Consider the following 18395-nt stretch of genomic DNA (forward strand, 5'->3'; position numbering starts at 1 on the left):
GAGAGGGGCATGAAGTTATTTCTAGGAGTTGGAGACATACCAAGTTTAGCTCATTCTGGGCATCTTTGAAATACCTATACAAACTTGTTCCTACATAGTAACTTGCTACTTGGAAGTAGAATGTGATTGCTCACAGCAACGTGCTATATGTCCTGAATGCCCGAACTGGGAATCTGTGTCAAAACTTTGTTAGGAATTATGTGATCCTTACTACATGGAAGTAAGGGACATGGGACATGAAGTTATTTCTAGGAGTTGGAGACATACCAAGTTTAGCTCAGTTCTGGGCATCTTTGAAATACCTATACAAACTTGTTCCTACATAGTAACTTGCTACTAGAAATGAGAAAGTGCTTGCTTAAAGCAACGTGGGATATCTTCTGAATTCCCGAATTGGGAATCTGTGTCAAAACTGTGTTAGGAATTATGTGATCCTTACTAGCTGGAAGCAAGGGAGATGGGGCATGAAGTTATTTCTAGGAGTTGGAGACATACCAAGTTTGGCTCAGTTCTGGGCATCTTTGAAATACCTATACAAACTTGTTCCTACATAGTAACTTGCAACTTTGAATGAGAATGTGCTTCATTACAGCAACGTGCTATATGTTCTGAATGCCCGAATTGGGAATCTGTGTCAAAACTTTGTTAGGAATTATGTGATCCTTACTAGCTGGAAGTAAGGGAGATGGGGCATGAAGTTATTTCTAGGAGTTGGAGACATACCAAGTTTAGCTCAGTTCTGGGCATCTTTGAAATACCTATACAAACTTGTTCCTACATAGTAACTTGCAACTTTGAATGAGAATGTGCTTGCTTACAGCAACGTGCTATATGTTCTGAATGCCCGAATTGGCAATCTGTGTCAAAACTTTGTTAGGAATTATGTGATCCTTTCTAGCTGGAAGTAAGGGAGATGGGGCATGAAGTTATTTCCAGGAGTTGGAGACATACCAAGTTTAGTTCAGTTCTGGGCGTCTTTGAAATACCTGTACGCACTTGTTTCTACATAGTAACGTGCTACATGGAATGAGAAAGTGCTTGCTTAAAGCAACGTGCTATATGTTCTGAATGCCCGAATTGGGAATCTGTGTCAAAACTTTGTTAGGAATTATGTGATCCTTACTAGATGGAAGTAAGGGAGATGAGGCATTAAGTTATTTCTAGGAGTTGGAGACATACCCACTTTAGCTCAGTTCTGGGCATCATTGAAATGCCTATACAAACTTGTTCCTACATAGTAACTTGCTACTAGGAATGAGAAAGTACTTGCTTAAAGCAACGTGCTATATGTTCTGAATGCCCGAATTGGGAATCTGTGTCAAAACTTTGTTAGGAATTATGTGATCCTTACTAGCTAAGTAAGGGAGATGGGGCATGAAGTTATATCAAGGAGTTGGAGACATAACAAGTTTAGTTCAGTTCTGGGCTCTTTGAAATACCTGTACACACTTGTTCCTACATAGTAACTTGCAACATTGAATGAGAATGTGCTTGCTTACAGCAACGTGCTATATGTTCTGAATGCCCGAATTGGAAATCTGTGTCAAAACTTTGTTAGGAATTATGTGATCCTTACTAGATGGAAGTAAGGGAGATGAGAAATGAAGTTATTTCTAGGAGTTGGAGACATACCCACTTTAGCTCAGTTCTGGGCATCATTGAAATACCTATAGAAACTTGTTCCTACATAGTAACTTGCTACTTGGAATGAGAAAGTACTTGCTTAAAGCAACGTGCTATATGTTCTGAATGCCCGAATTGGGAATCTGTGTCAAAACTTTGTTAGGAATGATGTGATCCTTACTAGATGGAAGTAAGGGAGATGGGGTATGAAGTTATTTCTAGGAGTTAGAGACATACCAAGTTTAGCTCATTCTGGGAATCTTTGAAATACCTATACAAACTTGTTCCTACATAGTAACTTGCAACTTTGAATGAGAATGCGCTTGCTCACAGCAACGTGCTATATGTCCTGAATGCCCGAATTGGGAATCTGTGTCAAAACTTTGTTAGGAATTATGTGATCCTTACTAAATGGAAGTAAGTGAGATGAGGCATGAAGTTATTTCTAGGAGTTGGAGACATACCCACTTTAGCTCAGTTCTGGGCATCTTTGAAATACCTATACAAACTTGTTCCTACATAGTAACTTGCAACTTTGAATGAGAATGTGCTTGCTTACAGCAACGTGCTATATGTTCTGAATGCCCGAATTGGGAATCTGTGTCAAAACTTTGTTAGGAATATTGTGATCCTTACTAGCTGGAAGTAAGGGAGATGGGGCATGAAGTTATTTCTAGGAGTTTGAGACATACCAAGTTTAGCTCAGTTCTGGGCATCTTTGAAATACCTATACAAACCTGTTCCTACATAGTAACTTGCTACTAGGAATGAGAAAGTACTTGCTCACAGCAACGTGCTATATGTCCTGAATGCCCGAATTGGGAATCTGTGTCAAATCTTTGTTAGGAATTATGTGATCCTTACTAGATGGAAGTAAGGGACATGGGACATGAAGTTATTTCTAGGAGTTGGAGACATTCCCACTTTAGCTCAGTTCTGGGCATCTTTGAAATACCTATACAAACTTGTTCCTACATAGGAACTTGCAACTTTGAATGAGAATGTGCTTGCTTACAGCAACGTGCTATATGTCCTGAATGCCCGAATTGGGAATCTGTGTCAAAACTTTGTTAGGAATTATGTGATCCTTACTAGCTGGAAGTAAGGGAGATGGGGCATGAAGATATTTCAAGGAGTCGGAGACATACCAAGTTTGGCTCAGTTCTGGGCACCTTTGAAATACCTATACAAACTTGTTCCTACATAGTAACTTGCAACTTTGAATGAGAATGTGCTTGCTTACAGCAACGTGCTATATGCTCTAAATGCCCGAATTGGGAATCTGTGTCAAAACTTTGTTAGGAATTATGTGATCCTTACTAGATGGAAGTAAGAGAGGTGGGGCATGAAGTTATTTCTAGGAGTTGGAGACATACCAAGTTCAGCTCAGTTCTGGGCATCTTTGCAAGTCCTATACAAACTTGTTCCAAGATAGTAACTTGAGAGTTGGAATGAGAAAGTGATTGCTTACAGCAACGTGCTATATGTTCTGAATGCCCGAATTGGGAATCTGTGTCAAACCTTTGTTAGGATTTATGTGATCCTTACTAGCTGGAAGTAAGGGAGATGGGGCATGAAGTTATTTCCAGGAGTCGGAGACATACCAAGTTTAGCTCAGTTCTGGGTATCTTTGAATTATCTATACACACTTGTTCCTACATAGTAACTTGCTACTTGGAATGAGAAAGTGCTTACTTAAAGCAACGTGCTATATGTTCTGAATGCCCGAATTGGGAATCTGTGTCAAAACTTTGTTAGGAATATTTTGATCCTTACTAGCTGGAAGTAGGGAGATGGGGCATGAAGTTATTTCTAGGAGTTGGAGACATACCCACTTTAGCTCACTTCTGGGCATGTTTGAAAGTTCTATACAAACTTGTTCCTACATAGTAACTTGCGAATTAGAATGAGATAGTGCTTGCTTAAAGCAAGATGCTGTATGTTCTGAATGCCCGAATTGGGAATCTGTATCAAAACTTTGTTAGGAATTATGTGATCCTTACTAGCTGGAAGAAAGGGAGATGGGGCATGAAGTTATTACTAGGAGTTGGAGACATACCATGTTTAGCTCAGTTCTGGGCATCTTTGAAATACCTATACAAACTTGTTCCTACATAGTAACTTGCAACTTTGAATGAGAATGTGCTTGCTTACAGCAACGTGCTGTATGTCCTGAATGCCCGAATTGGGAATCAGTGTCAAAACTTTGTTAGTAATTATGTGATCCTTACTAGCTGGAAGTAAGGAACATGGGGCATGAAGTTATTTCTAGGAGTTGGGGACATACCCACTTTAGCTCAGTTCTGGGCATCTTTGAAATACGTATACAAACTTGTTTTTACATAGTAACTTGCCTCTTGGAATGAGAAAGTGCTTGCTTAAAGCAACGTGCTATATGTTCTGAATGCCCGAATTAGGAATCTGTGTCAAAACTTTGTTAGGAATTATGTCATCCTTACTAGCTGGAAGTAAGGGACATTGAGCATGAAGTTATTTCTAGGAGTTGGAGACATACCAGGATTAGCTCAGTGCTGGGCATCTTTGAAAGTTCTATACAAACTTGTTCCAAGATAGTAACTTGCGAGTTGGAATGAGAAAGTGATTGCTTAATGCAACGTGCTATATGTTCTGAATGCCCGAATTGGGAATCTGTGTCAAAACTTTGTTAGGAAATATGTGATCCTTACTAACTGGAAGTAAGGGAGATGGGGCATGAAGTTATTTCTAGGAGTTGGAGACATACCAAGTTTAGCTGATTCTGGGCATCTTTGAAATACCTGTACAAACTTGTTCCTACATAGTTACTTGCAACTTTGTTTGAGAATGTGCTTGCTTACAGCAACGTGCTATATGTTCTGAATGCCCGAATTGGGAATCTGTGTCAAAACTTTGTTAGGAATTATGTGATCCTTACTACCTGGAAGTAAGGGAGATGGGGCATGAATTTATTTCTAGGAGTTGGAGACATACCAAGTTTAGCTCAGTTCTGGGCATCTTTGAAATACCTATACCAACTTTGTTCCTACATAGTAACTTACAATTTTAAATGAGAAAGTGCTTGCTTACAGCAACGTGCTATATGTTCTGAATGCCCGAATTGGGAATCTGTGTCAAAAGTTTGTTAGGAATTATGTAATCCTTACTAGATGGAAGTAAGGGAGATGGGGCATGAAGTTATTTCAAGTAGTTGGAGACATACCCACTTTAGCTCAGTTCTGGGCATCTTTAAAAGTCCTATACAAACTTGTTCCAAGATAGTAACTTGCGAGTTGGAATGAGAAAGTGCTTACTTAAAGCAACGTGCTATATGTTCTGAATGCCCGAATTGGGAATCTGTGTCAAAACTTTGTTAGGAATTATGTGATCCTTACTAGCTGGAAGTAAGGGAGATGGGGCATGAAGTTATTTCTAGGAGTTGGAGACATACCCACTTTAGCTCAGTTCTGGGCATCTTTGAAATACCTATACAAACTTGTTCCTACATAGTAACTTGCTACTTCATAAGAGAAAGTGCTTGCTTAAAGCAACGTGCTATATGTTCTGAATGCCCGAATTGGGAATCTGTGTCAAAACTTTGTTAGGAATTATGTGATCCTTACTAGCTGGAAGTCAGGGAGATGGGGCATGAAGTTATTTCTAGGAGTTGAAGACATACCAAGTTTAGCTCAGTTCTGGGCATCTTTGAAATACCTAGTCAAACTTGTTCCTACATAGTAACTTGCTACTTGGAATGAGAAAGATCTTGCTTAAAGCAACGTGCTATATGTTCTGAATGCCCGAATTAGGAATCTGTGTCAAAACTTTCTTAGGAATTATGTGATCCTTACCAGCTGGAAGTAAGGGAGATGGGGCATGAAGTTATTTCTAGGAGTTGGAGACATACCAAGTTTAGCTCAGTTCTGGGCATCTTTGAAATAATTGTACAAACTTGTTCCTACATAGTAAATTGCTACTTGGAATGAGAAAGTGCTTGCTGAAAGCAACGTGCTATACTTTCTGAATGCCCGAATTGGGAATCTGTGTCAAAACTTTGTTAGGAATTATGTGATCCTTACTAGCTGGAAGTAAGGGAGATGGGGCATGAAGTTATTTCTAGGAGTTGGAGACATACCCACTTTAGATCAGTTCTGGGTATCTTTGAAATACCTAGTCAAACTTGTTCCTACATAGTAACTTGCTACTTGGAAAGAGAAAGTTCTTGCTTAAAGCAACGTGCTATATGTTCTGAATGCCCGAATTGGGAATCTGTGTCAAAACTTTCTTAGGAATTATGTGATCCTTACCAGCTAGTAGTAAGGGAGATGGGGCATGAAGTTATTTCTAGTAGTTGGAGACATATCAAGATTAACTCAGTTCTGGGCATCTTGGAAAGTCCTATACATACTTGTTCCAAGATAGTAACTTGCTACTTGGAATGAGAAAGTGCTTGCTTACAGCAACCTGCTATATGTTCTGAATGCCCGAATTGGGAATCTGTGTCAAAACTTTGTTAGGAATTATGTGATCTTTGATAGCTGGAAGTAAAGGAGATGGGGCATCAAGTTATTTCCAGGAGTTGGAGACATACCAAGTTTAGCTCAGTTCTGGGGATCTTTGAAAGTCCTATACAAACTTGATCCAAGATAGTAACTTGCTAGTTGGAGTGAGCAAGTGCTTGCTTAAAGCAACGTGCTATATGTTCTGAATGCCGGAATTGGGAATCTGTGTCAAAACGTTGTTAGGAATTATGTGATCCTTACTAGCTAGAAGTAAGGGAGATGGGGCATGAAGTTATTTCTAGGAATTGGAGACATACCAAGTTTAGCTCAGTTCTGGGCATCATTGAAATACCTATACAAACTTGTTCCTACATAGTAACTTTCTAGTTGAAATGAGAAAGTGCTTGCTTACAGCAACATGCTATATGTTCTAAATGCCCGAATTGGGAATCTGTGTCAAAACTTTGTTAAGAAATATGTGATCTTTACTAGCTGGAAGTAAGGGAGATGGGGCATGAAATTATTTCTAGGAGTTGGAGACATACCCACTTTAGCTCAGTTCTGGGCATCTTGGAAATACCTATACAAACTTGTTCCTACATAGTAACTTGCTACTTAGAATGAGAAAGTGATTGCTTCAAGCAACGTGCTACATGTTCTGAATGCCCGAAGTGGGAATCTGTGTCAAAACTTTCTTAGGAATTATGTGATCCTTACCAGCTAGTAGTAAGGGAGATGGGGCATGAAGTTATTTCTAGGAGTTGGAGACATATCAAGTTTAGCTCAGTTCTGGGCATCTTTGAAAGTCCTATACATACTTGTTCCAAGATAGTAACTTGCTACTTGGAATGAGAAAGTGCTTGCTAAAGCAACGTGCTATATGTTCTGAATGCCCAAATTGGGAATCTGTGTCAAAACTTTGTTAGGAATTATGTGATCCTTACTAGCTGGAAGTAAGGGAGATGGGGCATGAAGTTATTTCTAGGAGTTGGAGACATACCAAGTTTAGCTCAGTTCTGGGCATCTTTGAAATACCTAGTCAAACTTGTTCCTACATAGTAACTTGCTACTTGGAATAAGAAATTTCTTGCTTAAAGCAACGTGCTATATGTTCTGAATGCCCGAAATGGGAATCTGTGTCAAAACTTTCTTAGGAATTATGTGATCCTTACCAGCTGGAAGTAAGGGAGTTGGGGCATGAAGTTATTTCTAGGAGTTGGAGACATGTCAAGTATAGCTCAGTTCTGGGCATCTTTGAAATACCTGTACAATCTTGTTCCTACATAGTAACTTGCTACTTGGAATGAGAAAGTGCTTGCTTAAAGCAACATGCTGTATGTTCTGAATGCCCAAATTGAGGATCTGTGTCAAAACTTTGTTAGGAATTATGTGATCCTTACTAGCTGGAAGTAAGGGAGATGGGGCATGATGTTATTTCTAGGATTTGGAGACATATCAAGTTTAGCTCAGTTCTGGACATCTTTGAAATACCTATACAAACTCGTTCCTACATAGTAACTTGCAACTTGGAATGAGAAAGTTCTTGCTTACAGCAACGTGGTATATGTTCTTAATGCCCGAATTGGGAATCTGTGTCAAAACTTTGTTAGGAATTATGTGATCCTTACTAGCTGGAAGTAAGGGAGATGGGGCATCAAGATATTTCCAGGAGTTGGAGACATACCAACTTTAGCTCAGTTCTGGGGATCTTTGAAAGTCCTATACAAACTTGTTCCAAGATAGTAACTTGCTAGTTGGTGTGAGCAAGTGCTTGCTTAAAGCAACGTGCTATATGTTCTGAATGCCCGAATTGGGAATCTGTGTCAAAACGTTGTTAGGAATTTTGTGATCCTTACTAGCTAGAAGTAAGGGAGATGGGGCATGAAGTTATTTCTAGTAGTTGGAGACATATCAAGATTAACTCAGTTCTGGGCATCTTGGAAAGTCCTATACATACTTGTTCCAAGATAGTAACTTGCTACTTGGAATGAGAAAGTGCTTGCTTACAGCAACCTGCTATATGTTCTGAATGCCCGAATTGGGAATCTGTGTCAAAACTTTGTTAGGAATTATGTGATCTTTGATAGCTGGAAGTAAAGGAGATGGGGCATCAAGTTATTTCCAGGAGTTGGAGACATACCAAGTTTAGCTCAGTTCTGGGGATCTTTGAAAGTCCTATACAAACTTGATCCAAGATAGTAACTTGCTAGTTGGAGTGAGCAAGTGCTTGCTTAAAGCAACGTGCTATATGTTCTGAATGCCGGAATTGGGAATCTGTGTCAAAACGTTGTTAGGAATTATGTGATCCTTACTAGCTAGAAGTAAGGGAGATGGGGCATGAAGTTATTTCTAGGAATTGGAGACATACCAAGTTTAGCTCAGTTCTGGGCATCATTGAAATACCTATACAAACTTGTTCCTACATAGTAACTTTCTAGTTGAAATGAGAAAGTGCTTGCTTACAGCAACATGCTATATGTTCTAAATGCCCGAATTGGGAATCTGTGTCAAAACTTTGTTAAGAAATATGTGATCTTTACTAGCTGGAAGTAAGGGAGATGGGGCATGAAATTATTTCTAGGAGTTGGAGACATACCCACTTTAGCTCAGTTCTGGGCATCTTGGAAATACCTATACAAACTTGTTCCTACATAGTAACTTGCTACTTAGAATGAGAAAGTGATTGCTTCAAGCAACGTGCTACATGTTCTGAATGCCCGAAGTGGGAATCTGTGTCAAAACTTTCTTAGGAATTATGTGATCCTTACCAGCTAGTAGTAAGGGAGATGGGGCATGAAGTTATTTCTAGGAGTTGGAGACATATCAAGTTTAGCTCAGTTCTGGGCATCTTTGAAAGTCCTATACATACTTGTTCCAAGATAGTAACTTGCTACTTGGAATGAGAAAGTGCTTGCTAAAGCAACGTGCTATATGTTCTGAATGCCCAAATTGGGAATCTGTGTCAAAACTTTGTTAGGAATTATGTGATCCTTACTAGCTGGAAGTAAGGGAGATGGGGCATGAAGTTATTTCTAGGAGTTGGAGACATACCAAGTTTAGCTCAGTTCTGGGCATCTTTGAAATACCTAGTCAAACTTGTTCCTACATAGTAACTTGCTACTTGGAATAAGAAATTTCTTGCTTAAAGCAACGTGCTATATGTTCTGAATGCCCGAAATGGGAATCTGTGTCAAAACTTTCTTAGGAATTATGTGATCCTTACCAGCTGGAAGTAAGGGAGTTGGGGCATGAAGTTATTTCTAGGAGTTGGAGACATGTCAAGTATAGCTCAGTTCTGGGCATCTTTGAAATACCTGTACAATCTTGTTCCTACATAGTAACTTGCTACTTGGAATGAGAAAGTGCTTGCTTAAAGCAACATGCTGTATGTTCTGAATGCCCAAATTGAGGATCTGTGTCAAAACTTTGTTAGGAATTATGTGATCCTTACTAGCTGGAAGTAAGGGAGATGGGGCATGATGTTATTTCTAGGATTTGGAGACATATCAAGTTTAGCTCAGTTCTGGACATCTTTGAAATACCTATACAAACTCGTTCCTACATAGTAACTTGCAACTTGGAATGAGAAAGTTCTTGCTTACAGCAACGTGGTATATGTTCTTAATGCCCGAATTGGGAATCTGTGTCAAAACTTTGTTAGGAATTATGTGATCCTTACTAGCTGGAAGTAAGGGAGATGGGGCATCAAGATATTTCCAGGAGTTGGAGACATACCAACTTTAGCTCAGTTCTGGGGATCTTTGAAAGTCCTATACAAACTTGTTCCAAGATAGTAACTTGCTAGTTGGTGTGAGCAAGTGCTTGCTTAAAGCAACGTGCTATATGTTCTGAATGCCCGAATTGGGAATCTGTGTCAAAACGTTGTTAGGAATTTTGTGATCCTTACTAGCTAGAAGTAAGGGAGATGGGGCATGAAGTTATTTCTAGGAGTTGGAGACATACCAAGTTTAGCTCAGTTCTGGGCATCTTTGAAATACCTATACAAACTTGTTCCTACATAGTAACTTGCTACTTAGAATGAGAAAGTGATTGCTTCAAGCAACGTGCTACATATTCTGAATGCCCGAATTGGGAATCTGTGTCAAAACTTTGTTAGGAATTATGTGATCCTTACTAGCTGGAAGTAAGGGAGATGGAGCATGAAGTTATTTCTAGTAGTTGGAGACATACCCATTTTAGCTCAGTTCTGGGGATCTTTGAAAGTCCTATATAAACTTGTTCCATGATAGTAACTTGCTAGTTGGAATGAGAATGTGCTTGCTTACAGCAACGTGCTATATGTTCTGAATGCCCGAATTAGGAATCTGTGTCAAAACTTTCTTAGGAATTATGAGATCCTTACCAGCTGGAAGTAAGGGAGATGGGGCATGAAGTTATTTCTAGGAGTTGGAGACATACCAAGTTTAGCTCAGTTCTGGGCATCTTTGATATACCTGTTCAAACTTGTTCCTACATAGTAACTTACTACTGGGAATGAGAAAGTGCTTGCTGAAAGGAATGTTCTGTATGTTCTGAATGCCCGAATTGGGAATCTGTGTCAAATCTTTGTTAGGAATTATGTGATCCTTACTAGCTTGAAGTAAGGGAGATGGGGCATGAAGTTATTTCTAGGAGTTGGAGACATACCAAGTTTAGCTCAGTTCTGGGCATCTTTGAAATACCTAGTCAAACTTGTTCCTACATAGTAACTTGCTACTTGGAATGAGAAAGTGCTTGCTTAAAGCAACATGCTGTATGTTCTGAATGCCCAAATTGGGAATCTGTGTCAAAACTTTGTTAGGAATTATGTGATCCATACTAGCTGGAAGTAAGGGAGATGGGGCATGAAGTTATTTCTAGGAGTTGAAGACATACCAAGTTTAGCTCAGTTCTGGGCATCTTTGAAATACCTAGTCAAACTTGTTCCTACATAGTAACTTGCTACTTGGAATGAGAAAGATCTTGCTTAAAGCAACGTGCTATATGTTCTGAATGCCCGAATTAGGAATCTGTGTCAAAACTTTCTTAGGAATTATGTGATCCTTACCAGCTGGAAGTAAGGGAGATGGGGCATGAAGTTATTTCTAGGAGTTGGAGAAATACCAAGTTTAGCTCAGTTCTGGGCATCTTTGAAATAATTGTACAAACTTGTTCCTACATAGTAAATTGCTACTTGGAATGAGAAAGTGCTTGCTTATAGCAACGTGCTATATGTTCTGAATGCCCGTATTGGGAATCTGTGTCAAAACGTTGTTAGGAATTATGTGATCCTTACTAGCTGGAAGTAAGGGAGATGGGGCATCAAGTTATTTCTAGGAGTTGGAGACATATCAAATTTAGCTCAGTTCTGGGCATCTTTGAAATACCTATACAAACTTGTTCCTACATAGTAACTTGCAACTTGGAATGAGAAAGTTCTTGCTTACAGCAACGTGGTATATGTTCTGAATGCCCGAATTGGAAATCTGTGTCAAATCTTTGTTAGGAATTATGTGATCCTTACTAGCTGGAAGTAAGGGAGATGGGGCATCAAGATATTTCCAGGAGTTGGAGAGATACCAAGTTTAGCTCAGTTCTGGGGATCTTTGAAAGTCCTATACAAACTTGTTCCAAGATAGTAACTTGCTAGTTGGAGTGAGCAAGTGCTTGCTTAAAGCAACGTGCTATATGTTCTTAAGCCCGAATTGGGAATCTGTGTCAAAACGTTGTTAGGAATTATGTGATCCTTACTAGCTAGAAGTAAGGGAGATGGGGCATGAAGTTATTTCTAGGAGTTGGAGACATACCAAATTTAGCTCAGTTCTGGGCATCATTGAAATACCTATACAAACTTGTTCCTACATAGTAACTTTCTAGTTGAAATGAGAAAGTGCTTGCTTACAGCAACGTGCTATATGTTCTAAATGCCCGAATTGGGAATCTGTGTCAAAACTTTGTTAAGAATTATGTGATCCTTACTAGCTGGAAGTAAGGGAGATGGGGCATGAAGTTATTTCTAGGAGTTGGAGACATACCCACTTTAGCTCAGTTCTGGGAATCTTTGAAAGTCCTATACAAACTTGTTAGAAGATAGTAACTAGCGAGTTGGAATGAGAAAGTGCTTGCTTAAAGCAACATGCTGCATGTTCTGAATGCCCGAATTGGGAATCTGTGTCAAAACTTTGTTAGGAATTATGTGATCCTTACTAGCTCGAAGTAAGGGAGATGGGGCATGAAGTTATTTCTAGGAGTTGGAGACACACCAAGTTTAGCTCAGTTCTGGGCATCTTTGAAATACCTGTACAAACTTGTTCCTACATAGTAACTTGCTACTTAGAATGAGAAAGTGATTGCTTCAAGCAACGTGCTACATGTTCTGAATGCCCGAAGTGGGAATCTGTGTCAAAACTTTCTTAGGAATTATGTGATCCTTACCAGCTAGTAGTAAGGGAGATGGGGCATGAAGTTATTTCTAGGAGTTGGAGACATATCAAGTTTAGCTCAGTTCTGGGCATCTTTGAAAGTCTATATATACTTGTTCCAAGATTGTAACTTGCTACTTGGAATGAGAAAGTGCTTGCTAAAGCAACGTGCTATATGTTCTGAATGCCCGAATTGGGAATCTGTGTCAAAACTTTGTTAGGAATTATGTGATCCTTGATAGCTGGAAGTAAGGGAGATGGGGCATGAAGTTATTTACAGGAGTTGGAGACACACCAAGTTTAGCTCATTTCTGGGAATCTTTGAAATACCTGTTCAAACTTGTTCCTACATAGTAACTTACTACTGGGAATGAGAAAGTGCTTGCTTAAAGGAATGTTCTGTATGTTCTGAATGCCCGAATTGGGAATCTGTGTCAAAACTTTGTTAGGAATTATGTGATCCTTACTAGCTGGAAGTAAGGGAGATGGGGCATGAAGTTATTTCTAGGAGTTGGAGACATACCAAATTTAGCTCAGTTCTGGGCATCTTTGAAATACCTAGTCAAATTTGTTCCTACATAGTAACTTGCTACTTGGAATGAGAAATTTCTGGCTTAAAGCAACGTGCTATATGTTCTGAATGCCCGAATTGGGAATCTGTGTCTAAACTTTCTTAGGAATTATGTGATCCTTACCAGCTGGAAGTAAGGGAGTTGGGGCATGAAGTTATTTCTACTAGTTGGAGACATGTCAAGTTTAGCTCAGTTCTGGGCATCTTTGAAATACCTGTACAAACTTGTTCCTACATAGTAACTTGCTACTTGGAATGAGAAAGTGCTTGCTTAAAGCAACATGCTGTATGTTCTGAATGCCCAAATTGGGAATCTGTGTCAAAACTTTGTTAGGAATTATGTGATCCTTACCAGCTGGAAGTAAAGGAGATGGGGCATGAAGTTATTTCTAGGATTTGGAGACATATCAAGATTAGCTCAGTTCTGGGCATCTTTGAAATACCTATACAAACTTGTTCCCACATAGTAACTTGCAACTTGGAATGAGAAAGTTCTTGCTTACAGCAACGTGGTATATGTTCTGAATGCCCGAATTGGGAATCTGTGTCAAAACTTTGTTAGGAAATATGTGATCCTTACTAGCTGGAAGTAAGGGAGATGGGGCATCAAGATATTTCCAGGAGTTGGAGAAATACCAAGTTTAGCTCAATTCTGGGGATCTTTGAAAGTCCTATAAAAACTTGTTCCAAGATAGTAACTTGCTATTTGGAGTGAGCAAGTGCTTGCTTAAAGCAACGTGCTATATGTTCTGAATGCCCGAATTGGGAATCTGTGTCAAAACGTTGTTAGGAATTATGTGATCCTTACTAGCTAGAAGTAAGGGAGATGGGGCATAAAGTTATTTCTAGGAGTTGGAGACATACCAAGTTTAGCTCAGTTCTGGGCTTCTTTGAAATACCTATACAAACTTGTTCCTACATAGTAACTTGCAACTTAGAATGAGAAAGTGATTGCTTCAAGCAACGTGCTACATATTCTGAATGCCCGAAGTGGGAATCTGTGTCAAAACTTTGTTAGGAATTATGTGATCCTTACTAGCTGGAAGTAAGGGAGATGGAGCATGAAGTTATTTCTAGTAGTTGGAGACATACCAAATTTAGCTCAGTTCTGGGCAACTTTGAAAGTCCTATACAAACTTGTTCCAAGATAGTAACTTGCGAGTTGGAATGAGAAAGTGCTTGCTTAAAGCAACGTGCTATATGTTCTGAATGCCCGAATTGGGAATCTGTGTCAAAACTTTGTTAGGAATTATGTGATCCTTACTAGATGGAAGTAAGGGAGATGGGGCATGAAGTTATTTCTAGGAGTTGGAGACATACCCATTTTAGCTCAGTTCTGGGGATCTTTGAAAGTCCTATATAAACTTGTTCCATGATAGTAACTTGCTAGTTGGAATGAGAATGTGCTTGCTTACAGCAACATGCTATATGTTCTGAATGCCCAAATTAGGAATCTGTGTCAAAACTTTCTTAGGAATTATGTGATCCTTACCAGCTGGAAGTAAGGGAGATGGGGCATGAAGTTATTTCTAGGAGTTGGAGACATACCAAGTTTAGCTCAGTTCTGGGCATCTTTGAAAATCCTATACAAACTTGTTAGAAGATAGTAACTTGCGAGTTGGAATGAGAAAGTGCTTGCTTAAAGCAACATGCTGCATGTTCTGAATGCCCGAATTGAGAATCTGTGTCAAAACTTTGTTAGGAATTATGTGATCCTTACTAGCTGAGAGTAAGGGATATGGGGCATGAAGTTATTTCTAGGAGTTGGAAACATACCCACTTTAGCTCAGTTCTGGGCATCTTTGAAACACCTATACAAACTTGTTCCTACATAGTAACTTGCTACTTAGAATGAGAAAGTGATTGCTTCAATCAACGTGCTACATGTTCTGAATGCCCGAAGTGGGAATTGTGTCTAAACTTTCTTAGGAATTATGTGGTCCTTACCAGCTAGTAGTAAGGGAGATGGGGCATGAAGTTATTTCTAGGAGTTGGAGACATATCAAGTTTAGCTCAGTTCTGGGCATCTTTGAAAGTCCTATACATACTTGTTCCAAGATAGTAACTTGCTGCTTGGTTTGAGAAAGTGCTTGCTTACAGCAACGTGGTATATGTTCTGAATGCCCGAATTGGGAATCTGTGTCAAAACTTTGTTAGGAATTATGTGATCCTTACCAGCTGGAAGTAAGGGAGATGGGGCATCAAGTTATTTCCAGGAGTTGGAGACATACCAAGTTTAGCTCAGTTCTGGGGATCTTTGAAAGTCCTATAGAAACTTGTTCGTACATAGTAACTTGCAACTTTGAATGAGAATGTGCTTGCTTACAGCAACGTGCTATATGTTCTGAATGCCCGAATTGGGAATCTGTGTCAAAACTTTGTTAGGAATTATGTGATCCTTACTAGCTGGAAGTAAGGGAGATGGGGCATCAAGTTATTTCCAGGAGTCGGAGACATACCAAGTTTAGCTCAGTTCTGGGGATCTTTGAAAGTCCTATACAAACTTGTTCCAAGATAGTATCTTGCTAGTTGGAGTGAGCAGGTGCTTGCTTAAAGCAACGTGCTATATGTTCTGAATGCCCGAATTGGGAATCTGTGTCAAAACGTTGTTAGGAATTATGTGATCCTTACTAGCTAGAAGTAAGGGAGATGGGGCATGAAGTTATTTCTAGGACTTGGAGACATACCAAGTTTAGCTCAGTTCTGGGCATCATTGAAATACCTATACAAACTTGTTCCTACATAGTAACTTTCTAGTTGAAATGAGAAAGTGCGTGCTTACAGCAATGTGCTATATGTTCTGAATGCCCGAATTGGGAATCTGTGTCAAAACTTTGTTAAAAATTATGTGATCCTTACTAGCTGGAAGTAAGGGAGATGGGGCATGAAGTTATTTCTAGGAGTTGGAGACATACCCACTTTAGATCAGTTCTGGGCATCTTTGAAAGTCCTATACAAACTTGTTCCAAGATAGTAACTTGCTAGTTGGAGTGAGAAAGTGCTTGCTTAAAGCAACGTGCTATATGTTCTGAATGCCCGAATTGGGAATCTGTGTCAAAACGTTGTTAGGAATTATGTGATCCTTACTAGCTAGAAGTAAGGGAGATGGGGCATGAAGTTCTTTCTAGGAGTTGAAGACACACCAAGTTTAGCTCAGTTCTGGACATCTTTGAAATACCTATTCAAACTTGTTCCTACATAGTAACTTACCTCTTGGAATGAGAAAGTGCTTGCTTAAAGCAACGTGCTATATGTTCTGAATGCCCGAATTGGGAATCTGTGTCAAAACGTTGTTAGGAATTATGTGATCCTTACTAGCTAGAAGAAAGGGAGATGGGGCATGAAGTTATTTCTGGGAGTTGGAGACATACCAAGTTTAGCTCCGTTCTGGGCATCATTGAAATACCTATACAAACTTGTTCCTACATAGTAAATTTCTAGTTGAAATGAGAAACTGATTGCTTAAAGCAACGTGCTATATGTTCTGAATGCCCGAAGTGGGAATCTGTGTCAAAACTTTGTTAGGAATTATGTGATCCTTACTAGCTGGAAGTAAGGGAGATGAGGCATGAAGTTATTTCTAGGAGTTGGAGACATAGCCACTTTAGCTCAGTTCTGGGCATCTTTGAAAGTCCTATACAAACTTGTTCCAAGATAGTAACTTGCTACTTGGAATGAGAAAGTGCTTGCTTAAAGCAACGTGCTATATGTTCTGAATGCCCGAATTGGGAATCTGTGTCAAAACTTTGTTAGGAATTATGTGATCCTCACTAGATGGAAGTAAGGGAGATGGGGCATGAAGTTATTTCTAGGAGTTGGAGACATACCCATTTTAGCTCAGTTCTGGGGATCTTTGAAAGTCCTATATAAACTTGTTCCATGATAGTAACTTGCTAGTTGGAATGAGAAAGTGCTTGCTTAAAGCAACGTGCTATATGTTCTGAATGCCCGAATTGGGAATGTGTCAAATCTTTGTTAGGAATTATCTGATCCTTACTAGCTGGATGTAAGGGAGATGGGGCATGAAGTTATTTCTAGGAGTTGGAGACACACCAAGTTTAGCTCAGTTGCGGGCATCTTTGAAATACCTATACAAACTTGTTCCTACATAGTAACTTACTAGTTGGAATGAGAAAGTGCTTTCTTAAAGCAACGTGCTATATGTTCTGAATGCCCGAATGGGGAATCTGTGTCAAAACTTTGTTAGGAATTATGTGATCCTTACTAGATGGAAGTAAGGGAGATGGGACATGAAGTTATTTCTAGGAGTTGGAGACATACCAAGTTTAGCTCAGTTCTGGGCATCTTTGAAATACCTATACAAACTTGTTCCTACATAGTAACTTGCAACTTTGAATGAGAATGTGCTTGCTTACAGCAACGTGGTATATGTTCTGAATGCACGAATTGGGAATCTGTGTCAAAACTTTGTTAGGAATTATGTGATCCTTACTAGCTGGAAGTAAGGGAGATGGGGCATCAAGTTATTTCCAGGATTTGGAGACATACCAAGTTTAGCTCAGTTCTGGGGATCTTTGAAAGTCCTATAGATACTTGTTCCTACATAGTAACTTGCAACTTTGAATGAGAATGTGCTTGCTTACAGCAACGTGCTATATGTTCTGAATGCCCGAATTGGGAATCTGTGTCAAAACTTTGTTAGGAATTATGTGATCCTTACTAGATGGAAGTAAGGGAGATGGGGCATGAAGTTATTTCTATTAGTTGGAGACATACCCACTTTAGCTCAGTTCTGGGGATCTTTGAAAGTCCTATACAAACTTGTTCCAAGATAGTAACATGCTAGTTGGAGTGAGAAAGTGCTTGCTTAAAGCAACGTGCTATATGTTCTGAATGCCCGAATTGGGAATCTGTGTCAAAACGTTGTTAGGAATTATGTGATCCTTGCTAGCTAGAAGTAAGGGAGATGGGGCATGAACTTCTTTCTAGGAGTTGAAGAAACACCAGGTTTAGCTCAGTTCTGGACATCTTTGAAATACCTATTCAAACTTGTTCCTACATAGTAAATTTCTAGTTGAAATGAGAAACTGATTGCTTAAAGCAACGTGCTATATGTTCTGAATGCCCGAATTGGGAATCTGTGTCAAAACTTTGTTAGGAATTATGTGATCCTTACTAGCTGGAAGTAAGGGAGATGGGGCATGAAGTTATTTCTAGGAGTTGGAGACATAGCAACTTTAGCTCAGTTCTGGGCATCTTTGAAAGTCTTATACAAACTTGTTCCAAGATAGTAACTTGCGAGTTGGGATGAAAAAGTGCTTGCTTAAAGCAAAGTGCTATATGTTCTGAATGCCCGAATTG

The sequence above is a fragment of the Diceros bicornis genome, chromosome 13, assembly GCF_020826845.1.
Source record: "Diceros bicornis minor isolate mBicDic1 chromosome 13, mDicBic1.mat.cur, whole genome shotgun sequence".
NCBI classification, from domain to species: domain Eukaryota; kingdom Metazoa; phylum Chordata; class Mammalia; order Perissodactyla; family Rhinocerotidae; genus Diceros; species Diceros bicornis.